Source organism: Cydia pomonella, chromosome 14 (assembly GCF_033807575.1).
Source record: "Cydia pomonella isolate Wapato2018A chromosome 14, ilCydPomo1, whole genome shotgun sequence".
In the NCBI taxonomy this organism is placed as follows: Eukaryota; Metazoa; Arthropoda; class Insecta; order Lepidoptera; family Tortricidae; genus Cydia; species Cydia pomonella.
The window spans coordinates 17,987,851-18,003,537 of record NC_084716.1 but is presented as its reverse complement, the minus strand read 5'-3'; positions in this window follow the sequence as shown (position 1 = coordinate 18,003,537).

The following is a 15,687-nucleotide window of genomic DNA, read 5'->3' as shown; positions in this document are numbered from 1 at the left end:
ATAAATACTTGGGTTGGGGTTTAGTACGTGTTGATAATACTCAAAGTGGCACTTTTTCCGTATCGCTCACCGGTGTAGCCGAATTTTTGATGAATACACATAATTCCAGTAAGATAAGACAGTAACTCAATGAAATGTAAGCGATTCACAATTGATAATTGATTTAGTAAAATACGTGTCCTGTATTTTATTAACAAACTGATGCTGCATAAATATGTGTTTGAATCTTTCGCTCTGCTTAGATCGCTATATAGTGTATTTAATATGGATATGTTAGTATTCGTATAATTGATGTAGTACAGATAGAGTGTCCGCTCAGCTTACACACTTTCCATCAGCTAGCCAGGTGACCGAATTTTGACTATTGTAGTTATTGTGATCATGAAAAATCGAAACTTAACTAAAAATTGTGGAAAAAGTGATATGTATTCGAATTTGTAGTTTTAAACGTAGAATCCGCACCAGCCAGCAAATTTTATGCTCGCTATACCAAATAGATTGGAGTTTTAACTAACAAATGCTTAGTCTGGTACTGCTGCGTGTCAACAACATTGGTAAACTACACCAATGTGGGAATATCCCCGCACAGCACTTCTCAACGGCGCACCGGTGTGGCCGGGTCTTCAGTTTTTGCTTCGATTCAAATTCGCCTTTGTTAGGGTCCAGGACGTTTTTGCTGTCTATTTAGACTTGGACTGTTAGACTAGGTCTATTTGCATGTCGAGAAAGATGCTCGGTTACCGTTTTGATTGTACATAAAATATCGACTACCGTAAGCTCAAAGGATGTAACGGACAGAATGCGATTTTTCAGGAGAGCCAAAAATCTTTTTTACTATGTGGAACTCCAAATGGTAATACGTTTGTAAGCGAAACTTCTACTCACTGTAATTTCTTTGTACAATAATTTTCTGCAACAAAAACTAGTAACAGACAAAATTTGATTAGCATCGCCATTCAACGGGGAAAGCAGCCAGCCTGCTCGAGGCCTACCGTGAAAACCGTAATACCCAAATCTTTGTTTCTCTTTTACTCTCACTAAGACGTGATTAGAGTGACAGAGAAAAATGCCCGCAATTGACGAACTTCGATTTTCGCGGTTATAACCCTGAGCACACTGCCTGCTGGCGGCGAGTTAGGGTTTTTTTTATTTGTAGGATTTTTTAATTGTAGTAGTAGTAAGTAGTAAAACACTTTATTGTACAAAAAAAAAAACATAAAACAGGAAAGTACACACATCATTTACACAAAGGCGAACTTATCCCTTTCAGGGATCTCTTCCAGTTAACCTTTTTGTAACCAATTGTATACTTTAAAAGTAAAGCTGGCCGTACACACTAGGGTATGACTGCGCAATTTTATCAACTGCACAGGTGAAACGGAGCATGTGTGGCATTCGAGTGTGCCGTTTTCTATATAGCTTTATCTGTGCAGTTGAACTGTACAGGCAAAACTGAGCAGGCATACCCTAGGTGTATAGCCAGCTTTAGTAAGTTGACGAAGCCTGTTGCAGATTTTACCGCTGTATTATTTTGTCACGAAGCCTAGCTGAATGTAGGTTTGTATTCACCTGCGTTGCGGGTATAAAATTATGGTCCCTGAATATTTTTTTAACCAGACATAGATATAATAGGTATGTTACGTACATGTTCATGCCAAGTTTTATATAATTAAAGCATGCCATTTTAAAAAGAAAGGGTTACTTCGATTATATTAAAGCGGTTTGTTGTATTGAACCCAGCTGAACCTCTTCTCAGATGTGAGAATTTTAGGCAAATATCTCCGTCGCGCTGACGGGAGCTGCTCCTAAAATTAGTGCGATAAGGACAACGGCAGCTTAGGCGAAAGAGCCTGCGTAAAATTCTCAAAAATCTAAGTTTCGTTCTCGAGATTTTCCTCGTCCAAAACTTAACCAATCTTCACCAAATTTTGGGAACGGAATATGAAAGAAATTATCTGTATCAGACCGTTTTGATTTTTGCGTTTATTGTTGCTAATTTTGTATGCTAAGCGTCTGTTTACGGCGCATTTATTTGGCTGTTTGAAGTAACCTAGTTCTAAAACAAGAATATCAAAAAAAAAGCAAAACGAACAGACAAAGGTACTAGTAATATTGAACTTATATAAAAAAAAATATTCATCTAGGACTCCAGAGAGGAAAATGTCGAGAACGATTGAATGAAAAAATTACCACCAATGTTTCTTCTTAAGAGGAAAGAATAACTTTGCGATCCTAGCGAAATAACGGTATGTTTTCTATGAAATTCTATTTCGGAAGAAAACGTCTTCTCCTTTTGAATACTTCCCTCACGTCACGTGGTATACTTCCCTTTTAAGGAGGTCGCCTATTTGCATGCCCTATACATTCTTCTTTCCTAAGCACGTTTCCTATAAATATATAGAGAAAACACGATCATAATTATTTAACCGTTAAAGTTCAACGGATGATCTGTATTATGTTACACTTTGTATGGAAACCACTTAAGTTTATTATTTAATGCCTATTTTAGCTTACAATGTCATAAAAAACTACTCACGGCTGCAAAATTGAATTCGCAAAGTGACCGTAAATCAAGTTTCTAGATAACACTCAGTTTTGCCATAAAATCTACGTAAAAGTATGTTATCATACATTTACCAAGAATTGTTTTTTATTGACCTTAAAGGTCAATTAAAGCATAATCTTAGGTGATATGTGTCACAATTAAAATTCCAATTCGTGAAATAAAAATCACATCAAAAAAAAAACATGTAAAATGATGCCAAGACGAAACCATAAGGCTTACACTGTCACAAGTTATCAGAACCCAGTAAATTTATTCGATATCGTGACGTGACGTACGCATTTGCGTTCTCATTTTGTAAGGGATTTAGAAACAGCGCGCCAAGCGGAACGTTTTAGAAACTCAAAATCCCATACAAAATCAGACTTAACGCAAACGCGTACGTCACGTTTCACTATCGAATAGATTTACACTAGGGGTACTGATCTCTTGTAGAACCAAGCTTCTAATTCTACAAGTCCTAACTTCAAAAACTCTATACCTTAGTCAAAATATACCTATGGCTTGGCTGTTGAGCTACCGTCACATTTTTTTTACAATACTTCGTGTAGTAATGAATAATGTCAGTGTTAGCATTTTTTTTATTTTTATTACTTGTGAGTTCCTGTAATTGGCTCTCTGTATTAATCTTGTTGTCCTATTGTAAGTTTAAAGCTGTTGGTTCTCCTGAACATAAATAAATAAATAAATAAGTCCACTATTGACATTATATCCCGAGAACTTTGTTTATCTGATATAATCTAAACCCTAGTTATGAAGGTTCAAAAAACGATGAAGCGCTTCGAGAAAAGGTAGGTAGTGCCATTGCATTTCGCTTTGCTCGTCTTGGCGTGGGCACTACCGTGCCCCCAGATCATAAATGTTCCCTACTTGACGCGTTTCAGTATTAAAAAATGTTTACTGGTTTTTGAATAATCGAGACAGGTATTCAGATAAATTAAACAGCGCCCTTTCCATAACAGCTTTAATTGACGACAACGAAACAAAATATACCCTTAATATTGGTGTGTCTGTTTTATAGGTATACCCACATATATCACACCTCCACCCTTATTTCTACATAGTATACAATGTAAATATCTTATAACTACGAACATTTTTATTTAATCGATTTCTAACTTAAGTTTACGATGCGGTAAAGGTCTAAGATTCATTGGCGGTCGTGTCAGCGGTTCTCGAGGCGGTGGCGGAATAAGATCGGAATCTGACCGGACGTCACTTGTGCTCGTAAGCATAGGGACAATTTCTCTTTCGACCATTACTGCCGAGTCTTTTTCCACCTCCGTCGGCCCACCTAGGCCCTCGACATCGCTCTCACCCTCGTCCGCCTCCACTGTTTGTCTTGGACAAGGCACGGTAGACATACGGGATCTGCGCCTAACTTGATCTATGTGTCTGACTATCGACCCTCCGTTATCCCTACTTAGGCTGTAAGTGCGCGAGCTCTCTGGCCCTATCACGGTTCCCTTGACCCACTTGTCCCCCGCACCATATCCCCGCGCCCAGACTTCGTCACCCGGGGCGAACGAACGCGGCTTTCCTCCCGCGGCCGCCGTCTGGCGCGCCTGCGCCGCCTGCACTCGCTCCTGCAGCGCGACCTCTCCGCGTAGCAGGTCCAGCCGGGTGCGCAATGGACGCCGCTGTAGGAGCATTGCTGGACTCTCCCCTGTCGTGCTGTGCACACTATTTCTATACGCTAATAAATAAGTTTGCAAAGCCGCATCTATGTCAACGTTTTCCCTGTACGCTTTCTTGATGGCGCGTTTGCACAATTTAACAGCGCCCTCCGCCGCCCCGTTCGAAGCCGGATGGTAAACCGGCGAGAAAGACTGCCGAATACCGCATTTAACCAAGAAATCTTTTAAATCCGAACTGGTAAACGGTGGTCCTTGGTCGGACACAAATTGTTCGGGAACCCCAAAACGTGCAAATATAGCGCGTAGCTCTTTAATTACCGCCGATGCATTCGTGCGCGACATTTCACAAATTTCTAACCACTTGGTACTGGAATCTATCACAACAAAGAAAGTTTTTCCTTTTAAAGACAAGAAATCCGCATGAAGTCTTGTCCAAGGACGCGCTACGTACGGCCAGGACGCGGGCGGCGCATGAGGTGGTGCCGGCGCCTCAGCCGCGCACGTTGGGCACGCGCGGCATAGTGCCTCTACGTCTGCGTCAATATTCGGCCACCACACGTAACTGCGAGCTAAAGATTTAGTCTTAATTATACCCATGTGACTAACGTGTAGCTGTTTAAGGATTGTCGCCTGCAAACTGGACGGTATTGCGACTCGGTAGCCCCACATTACACATCCTCGGTCTACGTATAACTCATTTCGGCGCGCGAAATATGGCTTCATTTCGTCATCCGGACAAGACACGGGCCACCCTGATTGTACGTACGACAGCGTTCTACACAAAACTCTGTCTTTTAAGGTAGCCGATTTGACGTCGCTGTTGGTTATCGGCAAAAAATCTTCCACGAAATTTAAATACGTCTTCTCCCCGGTATCCTCTTCTCCAGCCTTCGCCTGAGGAAGCCGTGACAACGCGTCGGCACAGTTTTTAGCCGACGGCACGTACTCAATCGTATAGTCATACCCAGATAATAACACCGCCCACCGTTGAAGTCGCGATGCGGCCATGACCGGAATACCTACTTTGTCGCCAAATATATATGTCAGAGGTTTGTGATCCGTGCGTAGAATAAACTTCCGGCCATAGAGATACTGATGAAATTTACGGATACCGTAAATTATTGCAAGGGCTTCCCTGTCTATCTGCGCGTACGCGCGCTCGGTCGGTGTCAGAGCGCGCGAAGCGTACGCCACGGGCCGCTCGCCGCCCGGCGTCAGGTGTGACAGTACAGACCCCACGCCCACGGATGACGCATCAGCCGTAAGCACCACCGGCATGTCACTAGAGTAGTGTACCAGCACCTCACTTGAACTCATAGCCTTCTTCACCGAGTCGAACGCCGCCTGACACTCGTTGCTCCAGACAAAATTAACCCCCGCTTTTAATAAGTTGTACAGCGGCGTTAAAATAGTGCTTATGTTCCTTACAAACTTGCCGTAATACATAATTAACCCGATAAAGGCTCTAAGTTCAGACACGTTTTGCGGCGCGGGTGTTTTTACAATAGCCTTAATTTTGTCTGGACAAGTATGTACTCCGGCTCGACTGATCACGTGACCTAAATAATTTATGGAATCCGCAAAAAACTCACATTTATCCTTCCTAACGCGTAAGCCATACGACTGCAGTCGTTCAAACACCTTGTTCAAGTTATCGATATGCGATTTCGTATCCTTTCCCGTTATAATGACGTCATCAAGAAATACACCAACATGTGACATATCTGAAAACAGTTGTTCTAAACGCCTTTGAAATATGCCCGGGCTAGACGATAGGCCGTATACTAACCGATTATACCTAAATAGACCCTTATGGGTATTTATTACCGTGTATTTCCGTGATTCATCTAACTCGAACTGAGCATACGCTTGCGACAGGTCAATTTTGCTAAAACGCTGCCCCCCATGCAAACGAACTAATAAGTCTTCCACCCTAGGTAGCGGATAACGGTCCACCTCTAATACTCTATTTAACGTGAGTTTATAGTCAGCGCAGATCCGTATACTACCATCCTTCTTAACGACGGGTACAATAGGTGTGGCCCAGTCGGAGCGGTCGACGGGGGTGAGCACGCCGTCGCGCACCAGCTGCTCCAGCGCGCGCTCCACCGGCTCGCGCAGCGCGTACGCCAGCGGCCGCGCGCGCAGGAACACCGGGCGCGCGCCCGGCCGCAGGTGGATGCTGACCCGGCCGCCGGTGAACCGCCCCAGGCCGTCCGCGAACACTTCACGGTAGCGGGAGCTGAAATCGTGCAAATTAAAATGACTTCCTGTCACATTGTTCACATCACAATAACTAATTTCTGGTATGCGTATCCCCAATTCAGCTAACCACTGCCGCCCTAGTAATAAGCCTTTACCTTCATGTACCACATATAAATCTAGGTACTTTTTCTTGTCTTTATATTTAACTAGCGGTTTGATTATCCCGGCAGGGCTTACTAATATACGTGAATAATAACTTAATTTCAAATTACACTTTTGTAAATTTAAATTACTAAATAACTGTTGGTATTGCCTATAACTTATGCAAGACAATGCGCTGCCAGTGTCGCACTCCATTTCCAGTAGTTTTCCTTGAACATTAATTGGAATATAAATTGGTTTACAATCTGCTATAGAAATCTGATTTAAGTCTGCAATTACCTCCAAACTAACGTCACTGTCGATATCTGAGTCCGTTCCTTGACCCACAAATCCGAGACCGCAATGCTCCGTGCCGCAGCTTGCTGTCATCGACTCCACGCAATGCTGTTCCACCTCTACGCAGTGCTGGTCCACCAGATATGGACACATCCGTCGGAGATGACCTTGTCGATTGCAGACTTTGCACACGTAACGTGCAAAACGACACGTCGAGGCCTCATGCCCCGCACCGCATACCGTGCACTGGTTGGCCCCGCGGCCTAGCGCCGGTGCTGCCGCTCCCCCGGTGCCACGGGTACCGGCGTGGCCTCCGCGGCCGCCGCTGGTACTGACCACCCGGCATGATCGCAGTCCTGCCGCTGCCGGCCCGCTGGACCTGAAGTCGCTCGCCCTCGGCCCTCTTGCCTGACGCGACGCGAACCCTGTCATGGCCTGGCAGTCGGCCACGGCCCCACTCGATGCTTTCTCGCGTCCTTCCACAACCGCCGCATCCCTTTCTGCCGCCTCCATGCTGACCGCCAGTTTGTATGCCTTTCCAAAATCTAATCCTTCCTCCGTAAAAAGTCGCTGACGTATTGTTTCACTGTGCATTCCACACACCAGCTGATCGCGTAAACTCTCCTCCAACCAAGTCCCGAATTCACACGTTATTGACATTTTTTTAAGTACCGCCACGTACTCCGCAACACTTTCACTGCTCGATTGCTTCCTTTGCCTAAATTTGTACCGTTCTGCGAGTTCACTGTGTTTTGGCTGTAAATGGCGCTCTAAAATGGCCGCCACCTCCGTAAATGTCTTTGTAATCGGTTTGTCCGGTGTACACAAGTTAACCAACAGTTCATAGCACTCCGCACCCATAACAGTTATTAACGTAGGAACATGTAATTCTTTATCCACTTTGTTTACTACAAAATACTGTTCTAATCTATCTACGTACAACCGCCAGTTGTCGGTCGCGGGTTTAAACTCGAGCATTTTGCCGATCGACATTGTCCGCCTTTATGTTTGTTGCCTACAGCTACCAAAATCACAACACAACACGATAACACGCACTGTAGTCCGATCGTATTCGTCGCCACTGAATAATCGAGACTTAGGTATTCAGATAAATTAAACAGCGCCCTTTCCATAACAGCTTTAATTGACGACAACGAAACAAAATATACCCTTAATATTGGTGTGTCTGTTTTATAGGTATACCCACATATATCACAGTTTTGTCAAAACAACTACCTATAACTAGTATAGATTATGTTGCATATTTGATCCCGATTTTAGTATTAAAAGTAAACTTAAGTATTTCGCGATTACGCGACCTTTCACACAAAATTAATCTACGATGCCAGATTAGGGCACATTACTCACAGAGTCCGACTAAGCTAACTTGGCACCTATTTCAATAAAACAAAGTGAGGGAGTGTCAATATACATACATACATACATACATATAATCATGCCTATTTCCCGGAGGGGTAAGCAGAGACCATGGATTTCCACTTGGTACGATCCTGACATACCTCTTTCGCTTCTTAATTTACAATAACAATATACATAATGGTTATATGCTACGAGTACATATAACTAGCATAAATCTAAAATTAACTGCCAAATAAAACTTCCTGTAAAACTTAGCTCATTATCTACCAGTTAAGGTAATTTGACTACTGTGAAACGCCAACGATGACTGTATTCGTCAGATAGGTAAGTGACAAGTAGCTTATTTAGGACTTTACTTGGACATTGTGAAACATGCCCTTACTGTTGATATGAATGATGTATTTTCATAGAAATTTGTCATGGATGATGACATCGCCATACTTTGTCAAGTTTTTCATTGCTAATGCCACGGAATTTGCTTGTTCCCACTCTATAACCGATCAACTGAAATATAGCGTTGCTGATCGGCGAATTTGAAAGCAAGCTAAATTATCTTCAACTTGCACAGCGGATTCGTTTGACGGCCATACTCACAAAGGGTTATTAGTTTCTAAGTCTCGTTCCAAACCGGCCTTTTCTACTATATTGGAGTTCACACCTAGCTCGTAATTTCCCATATGAAAGTTGCCGGACACACACATGTGCCTATGTGCACGTATCAGACTTCCAACGATAGACTCCGTTTCATAAAGCATTAACAAAGGACGACGCCGTCATCGCTCAGATAAATATATAAATGAATACATAAGTACTAAAAACTCTTACATAACTTACTAAAGAAAACATTGAGTTCCGATGGAATTATTTATAAAAGGCATGATCAAATCTGTTGCTTATGTATGCAACTATTACCTATGCATGTGTTTGTGTGTGGGGCTGCGCTCACGATCCATCTTTACGTCAATAAACCAGTGTGCTATAAACAAACCCTCGTGTCACTCGTCCCCTCGGCCCTATCCTTATCAAAATCCAAACGACCGCTATCGATCCGCTTCCTCAATCCAAGATGGCATATGTCATGTGATGTAGGCATGTTTCGAAAATAGTGTTGTGCCGTTGAATCGTTATTTCAGTCGTTAACAGTATTTACTTTACTTTTTGATTTAATACCTAGGCGACACAAATTACATAAAATAAAATAAAAGATGATTCGTTAAATAGTTTGCAGGGGCTTTTTGCATAACATTTTATATTTCATAATACAAGCAGATTACTCATTCAGTTTTATAGCAGCCCGCGGCGCTATATCAGCCGACGATAGCTCAATGGAGAAGGCACCGGGCTGTCGCCACCACTCCTACTGCCAAGACCGTGACCACGGCCCTCTACGTCGCCGCGTGAAGAGGAGCGAATACGATACGCGAGGAGATAGCTAAATAAACTACTGTTACGCACAAACTCACTTTTATTAAACGCGATACAAAGGTATAAAAATACTCCTACAATCCCTACTACGCGATTGAACCGCTTCTGGTTCTCTTCCGGTTGGTTTCTTCTTGAGGCTTCTGGTTGCTGGATCACTCGACGACTGACTACGATTTCTCTCCGTTCCTTCCTCGCTTATATACGAATTTCGTAGAAAAGGAACACCCTTACGATAAGGAGATAAGACGCGTTTCGATTCGTTCTGAATCAAGCCCTCTGATTGGTCGGTTACTTGATTCGGCTTTGTTCGGGTTAAATCGTGTTATCTCGTTATCGTTTACATAACTATAATTCTCACAAATATCTAATTATTGACTTAAATATTGCATAACACGCTAACTCGGTTTCTAGGTCAGTGAAACAAAACAATAACACCTGTCCGACTCGCTTACTTCACGAATACAAAGCCTATTGTTCGCCCGCGCTCGGAACAATAGCCCGTTTCTCGACGGTTTACGGTATGCTATTATCTAATAGCTAAGATTACGATAATATGACCTATATTAGGGTGTTAAGCAATTCACGCTCTACGATTATATGTAACATTCATTTGTCTAATTAAAGTAATTACTGCGATAATAACCTAAATATGTGCGTCTCATAGTACAACTGAGCGTAATCGAATTCTGTACGGGAAATTGACTGACCAATCACGATCGAGATTTTCTGTCTCGCTGTTTTTTACCTTTCCTTGTCTTTATTTGCGTGTGATTGGCTATAATTATGAACCAATGAATAAGTTTTCTTTATTTTCTTATTCCTTCGTTCATCTCGCTCTTCGAATAAGGATTTGGGATTTAGGGTTTGCGTGACCTAAATATCGAATAATACCTGATATAACGAACGATTACATAATTCTTATGTCTAATAACAATCTAATTATATATTTGCCCTACCTAACGGATAAAATCTTTATTTCGAATACAGCCTTAATCGTATTTCAACTTAACTAATCTTAGCGTCATCTAAGTTTTCAGTCGCGTCGCTAACATTTTGTCCCCGCAGTCGAAGACTCCTGTTGCATGGGTTGCGACGCGATGACCGCCAGTCTGCAGCTCGGCCTGCGTAGCGTCCCGTGCCTCGTCCTGACGTCTGCGGAGCGGACCCGTCCATCGGGGCCTGGATAGACGACCTCGACGACTCCTTTGGGCCATACACTGCGAGGTCCATTGGGTTCAGCGATGATGACCACGTCTCCCGGCTGGATCTGTCGTCCTCCCTCGTCGGACGATTTACGTGGTGCTAACAGTGGGAAGTACTCTTTCGTCCAGCGCCGCCAGAAGTGGTCTGCGAGCGCCTGTGCAGCCTTCCACTGCTTCTTGTCGTTTTCTTCGTAGACTCCGATCATAGGTAGGTTTGCGTTGTGCAGTAGTAGAAAGTGTGCCGGTGTAAGACTTTCCTCGGATTGCGGGTCGACGTTAACGTGTGTGAGAGGTCTTCTATTAACGATATTCTCGATTTCTGCTAATAGTGTTTCGAAGACTTCTGTTCGCGGTGCTCTTGTATGGAATGTGTACGCCATTGCCGTCTTCACGGTACGCACCATGCGTTCCCAAGCTCCGCCTGCAGAGGGATTACCAGGCGGGATGAACTTCCATTCCATCCGATGATGTAGACCGTAAGCACGTAGCTGTGGTAGCCACTGCTTATATGCTTCTCGTAGCTCCGTTGATGCCGCCTTGAAGCATGTCGCGTTGTCGCTGTACATCGTGTGTGGCCATCCTCGTCGCGCAGCGAATCGTCGTAGGGCGAGTAGCGCGCTGTCCGTCGACAAACTATGCACGCTCTCCAGATGGATGGCTCTGGTGACTAGGCATGTGTATAAACAGACCCAGCGTTTTTCCCTTCTCCGGCCTATAGTCACGTACATGGGGCCTAGATAGTCTTGCGCGGTGTAGGTAAACGGTCGTTGATAAGCCTGTAGTCGCTCGGGGGGTAGGTCTCCGAAGGGCTGCGCTCGCGGTGAAGCTCGACGTAGCTTGCAAAGTGCGCAGTCTCTCGCTACAGCTTTCACTATCGGTCGTAGATGCAAAATCCAATAATCTTGACGTAACTGATTTATCACGGCTTCATTATGTATGTGCGCTGATCGTCTGTGGGCTCTCTGAATCAGCAATCGAGTAAATGAGTCTCTGCCGTCCAGTATTATCGGATGTAGTGACGTGTAGAGTACTGGAGCGTTGCCCAATCTCGTTTTCATACGTAGCACGCCGTCGTCGCATAACTCTGGTGCTAGCGTATATAGCTTCGATTTCCTGTCGATTTCGCGTCCGATGTGCAGAGTACGTATTTCGTCTGGAAAGCTTCTCCGTTGACTATTCTGTATCCACATATGCTCTGCTCGCTTAATGTGTTGCACTTGTAGCTGTAGTCTCCTATTCTTGGATTTCAGCTTATCGATGAAAAGTAGCACGTAGGCTGTAGAATTAATCAATCGATCGTAATTACTGAAGCGACGTATATTGGGTAATACGCTTGATGGCTCCATTTTCGATGTCGTAGTCGATAAAACGATTCCTGACTTGACTTTCAGCTTCCTTTCAGGGAGATCTTCGGTGCGGCTTACTGTAATATCTCGGCTCGGCCACTCCACCTCGTCTAGGTAGAGAAACTGCGGCCCTCTGTACCAATCATCCTGTATGTCGATCCTCCTTGTAGGCTTGCCTCGTGTAGCATGGTCTGCCGGATTAAGATCGGTCGGTACATATCTCCATGCTTGACGATTCGATTTCTCGGTGATCTCGGCTAATCGATGTGATACGAATGGCTTATAATTTCGTGCGTCGTCTTTGATCCATCCTAGTAGGACTCTTGAATCCGTCCAATAAATCACTTCGTCGATGTCGTATCGTTGCTCGTTGCAGATTGTTTCTGCTAACCGTACTCCGATGACTGCCGCTGTTAGCTCCAATTTCGGTACGGATAGTACCTTCAGTGGACAAACTCTGCTTTTGCCCGCTGCTAAACTTACTCGAACCTCTTGCTCTGAGTTTTCTATGCGCCAATATGCTGCAGCGCAATATGCTTCCGTTGACGCGTCGGTGAAAATATGCAGAGTATATTTCGTAGCAGCTCTCGGTGTCTCGTACTGTCGCGGTATGCGTAGCGTAGCTACATGTTTCAGTGCATTCAGCCACTGAAAAAAGTCTTCAGCTTCTTGGTGCGGTAGCGGTGCGTCCCAATCCGTTCCTTTTGACCAAACTCGCTGAAATATTATCTTCGCGCTTATCACGAATTGAGCGATAAGTCCCATCGGGTCGTAGATTGACATTATCGCGCTGAGTAACTCTCGTTTCGTCGGTGGTCGCTCGTGATTCTTTACTGCGTCCGGTACGCGCAGCATCTTCGTATTGTATCCTAGAGTATCGGTGCTAGGATCCCAAGTCATTCCTAGAACGGTCTGTTGCTTCTCGCCTAGATGCGTCGGTTCTTGTGCGTGAAGCTCTGGCTCGATGCTCGCTAACAGTCGCTCGCTGTTGCTCGCGTAGCCTCGTAGGTGAAAGTTTCCCTCGGCGTGAGAGTCTCGTACCTGCGATGACACTCTCAGTAGCTCGTCTTCAGTCTCGTAGGACGCCACATAATCATCCATATAATGATTATTGTGTATATCGTAGACCGCCTCTGGATACTTGTCCTCGTTGTCGGTTGCGTTACGATTGCGCACTGAATGCGCGAGAAACGGTGATGATACGTTTCCGAAACAAACTCTGTTTAGCTTGTAGACTTGCGGCTCCATGTCTCTTCTCGTACCTCGCCACAAGAATAGCTGGCTCTGCTGGTCTTCGGCTCGAATCTGGATTTGCAGAAACATCTCCTGTATATCTGCTACTACTGCGAAGCTCCATTCGCGAAACCTCAGTAGTATACCCAGTAGGCTTTTTAGCAGGTCTGGTCCCGCTAAAATATAGTCGTTCAGACTATTTCCTTGACTTTTCGCGGCACAATCGAATACGGCTCTTCCTTTGCCTTTATTCAAATTGAAAACACTAAAGTGCGGCAAAAACCAAGTCTTGTCGGTTTGCGGTGGTTCCATAATACGCTCGGCATATCCTTTTTTCAGCAACTTCTGAATCTGGGCTTCGTAGTCCTCCGCGAAGTCCTTGTCGCGACGCATTCTCGCTTCCAAGCTATGTAATCTTGAACGCGCCATAGCGTAGCTCGGTGGTAGCTTCACGTCGTCTGACGCCCATAGCTGGCCAACCTCGTAGCGATTTCCAACTTTTCTCACGGTTTTATTAAATATATCGATGGCTCGTTGATCGCTCGGACTCACGTTCTCCTTTTGCGTTACGCCTAACGCCTCGATCGACCAATGTTTCTTCACTTGCTCGTTGAGATCTTCATCCCCCATACGGCAGTGTAGCACGGTTTGCTCGTTCGTACGAATGATGCGTGGCATTCTACCGAAAAACGCCCAACCTAGTGGTGTTTTCATAGCGCACGGCTCGTTCTCGCCGCCCTGCCTGATTTCCGTCGGTGTAATCAAGTGACTATAATCACCTCCGATTAACATCTGTGGTACGCCTGTTCCGACGTAGCATTCGTCGCCTAAGTCCGCCAGATGTTTATATTTGAGTAGTTGCTCCTTATTGAGCGACTGTGACCTGATTCCTAGGCCATCTACGGTCTTGACGGTAATCTCGTGTTCGGTACCTCCTTTCGCCGGTCTCACGGTGGCCTTAACAGTCTGTGTTATCGACGTGTGCTTGAGATTCCTTATTCCTCGAATACATAACGGCTCGTCTTGACCCACTGCACCTATCTCATCAGCAACGTCTTGATCGATCATCGACAATGTCGATCCGTCGTCGATAAAAGCGAAAATATGCGCTGTTCCTTGCGGTCCTGTTACCGTTACAGGCAACACTTTCAACAACACGTTGTAGTTCGGGGTCGATGACACGTAGACTCGTGGGTCGTTGTCCTCTCGTGGCGTAACTTGCGTAGATTGCGGCTCTTGTGCCGCCGTCGGCTCGATCGATGCTGTAGTAACTCGCGCTACGGCCGCTCGTTGCGTAGCATGAGTCATCGCCATCGCGGTATTATCACGGAGCTCCTGCGTCGTCTCCGCGTGGAGCAGACGATGATGCACGTGCGGACAGCCTGCCACACCGCACCCTTTCGCCTTGCACTGTATTTTGAGGTGCTTCGCGTCCATGCACCTATAGCATATTCGGTTGAGTTTTGCCCACTCCCATCTTGCGCCTATGCTTTGTGCGGCTAGCTTGCGACATTCCGGCGTTGAATGATTGCCGCCGCAATACAGGCACGTCGACTTCGATGTACTGGCTTGACGCGTCGCATACGTCACCTTCTGTGCTGTGGCGTATCGACCTCCGGGTGTGGTAGCGGGAATCGGATAACGCGGCGCGGATGTATTCGTACGAGTGCCGGTCGCGCGCGCGTTCGGTGCTGCTGACGGTACCTGCGCACGCCTCGGGGCTGCGCGGGCATGACAAAACGCCATTTCTTGTTCACTTTCCTCCATCAGAAAGTCAGCAAGTTGCAGGATCTCGGGTTCGTCGGTATCACGATGATTGCGTGCGTAGTCGCACCACCTGCTTCGAATATGGGGCGATAACCGGTCCGTTACTTCGCGAATCAGCAACGGGTTGTCGGCGTAGTGTCTCCGATCTATATCCATAATAGTGGACACTATGTTCATAATTTTGATTGCGAAGCTGTTGAGATCGTTCGCTGTAGGTCCCAACGCTGGCAGCTTGCGCAAATCTTCGATTGCTCTGTCTAGCAATACTTCACTCCGACCAAACTGCTTTTTCAGTATTCGAATAATCATATCTGGACGAGTTGCGGTCGATAGGACGTGTGACACACATGTCTTCGCGTCCCCGCGTAACGCCATACGCAGTCTAGCGACGTTCTCGTAGTCGGTAAACTTATATCTTCTCGATGTCTCGGTGTACGTGTTGTAGAAACTTCGCCACTCACTCACATCTCCGTAGAAGTGAGGAAGTTCGA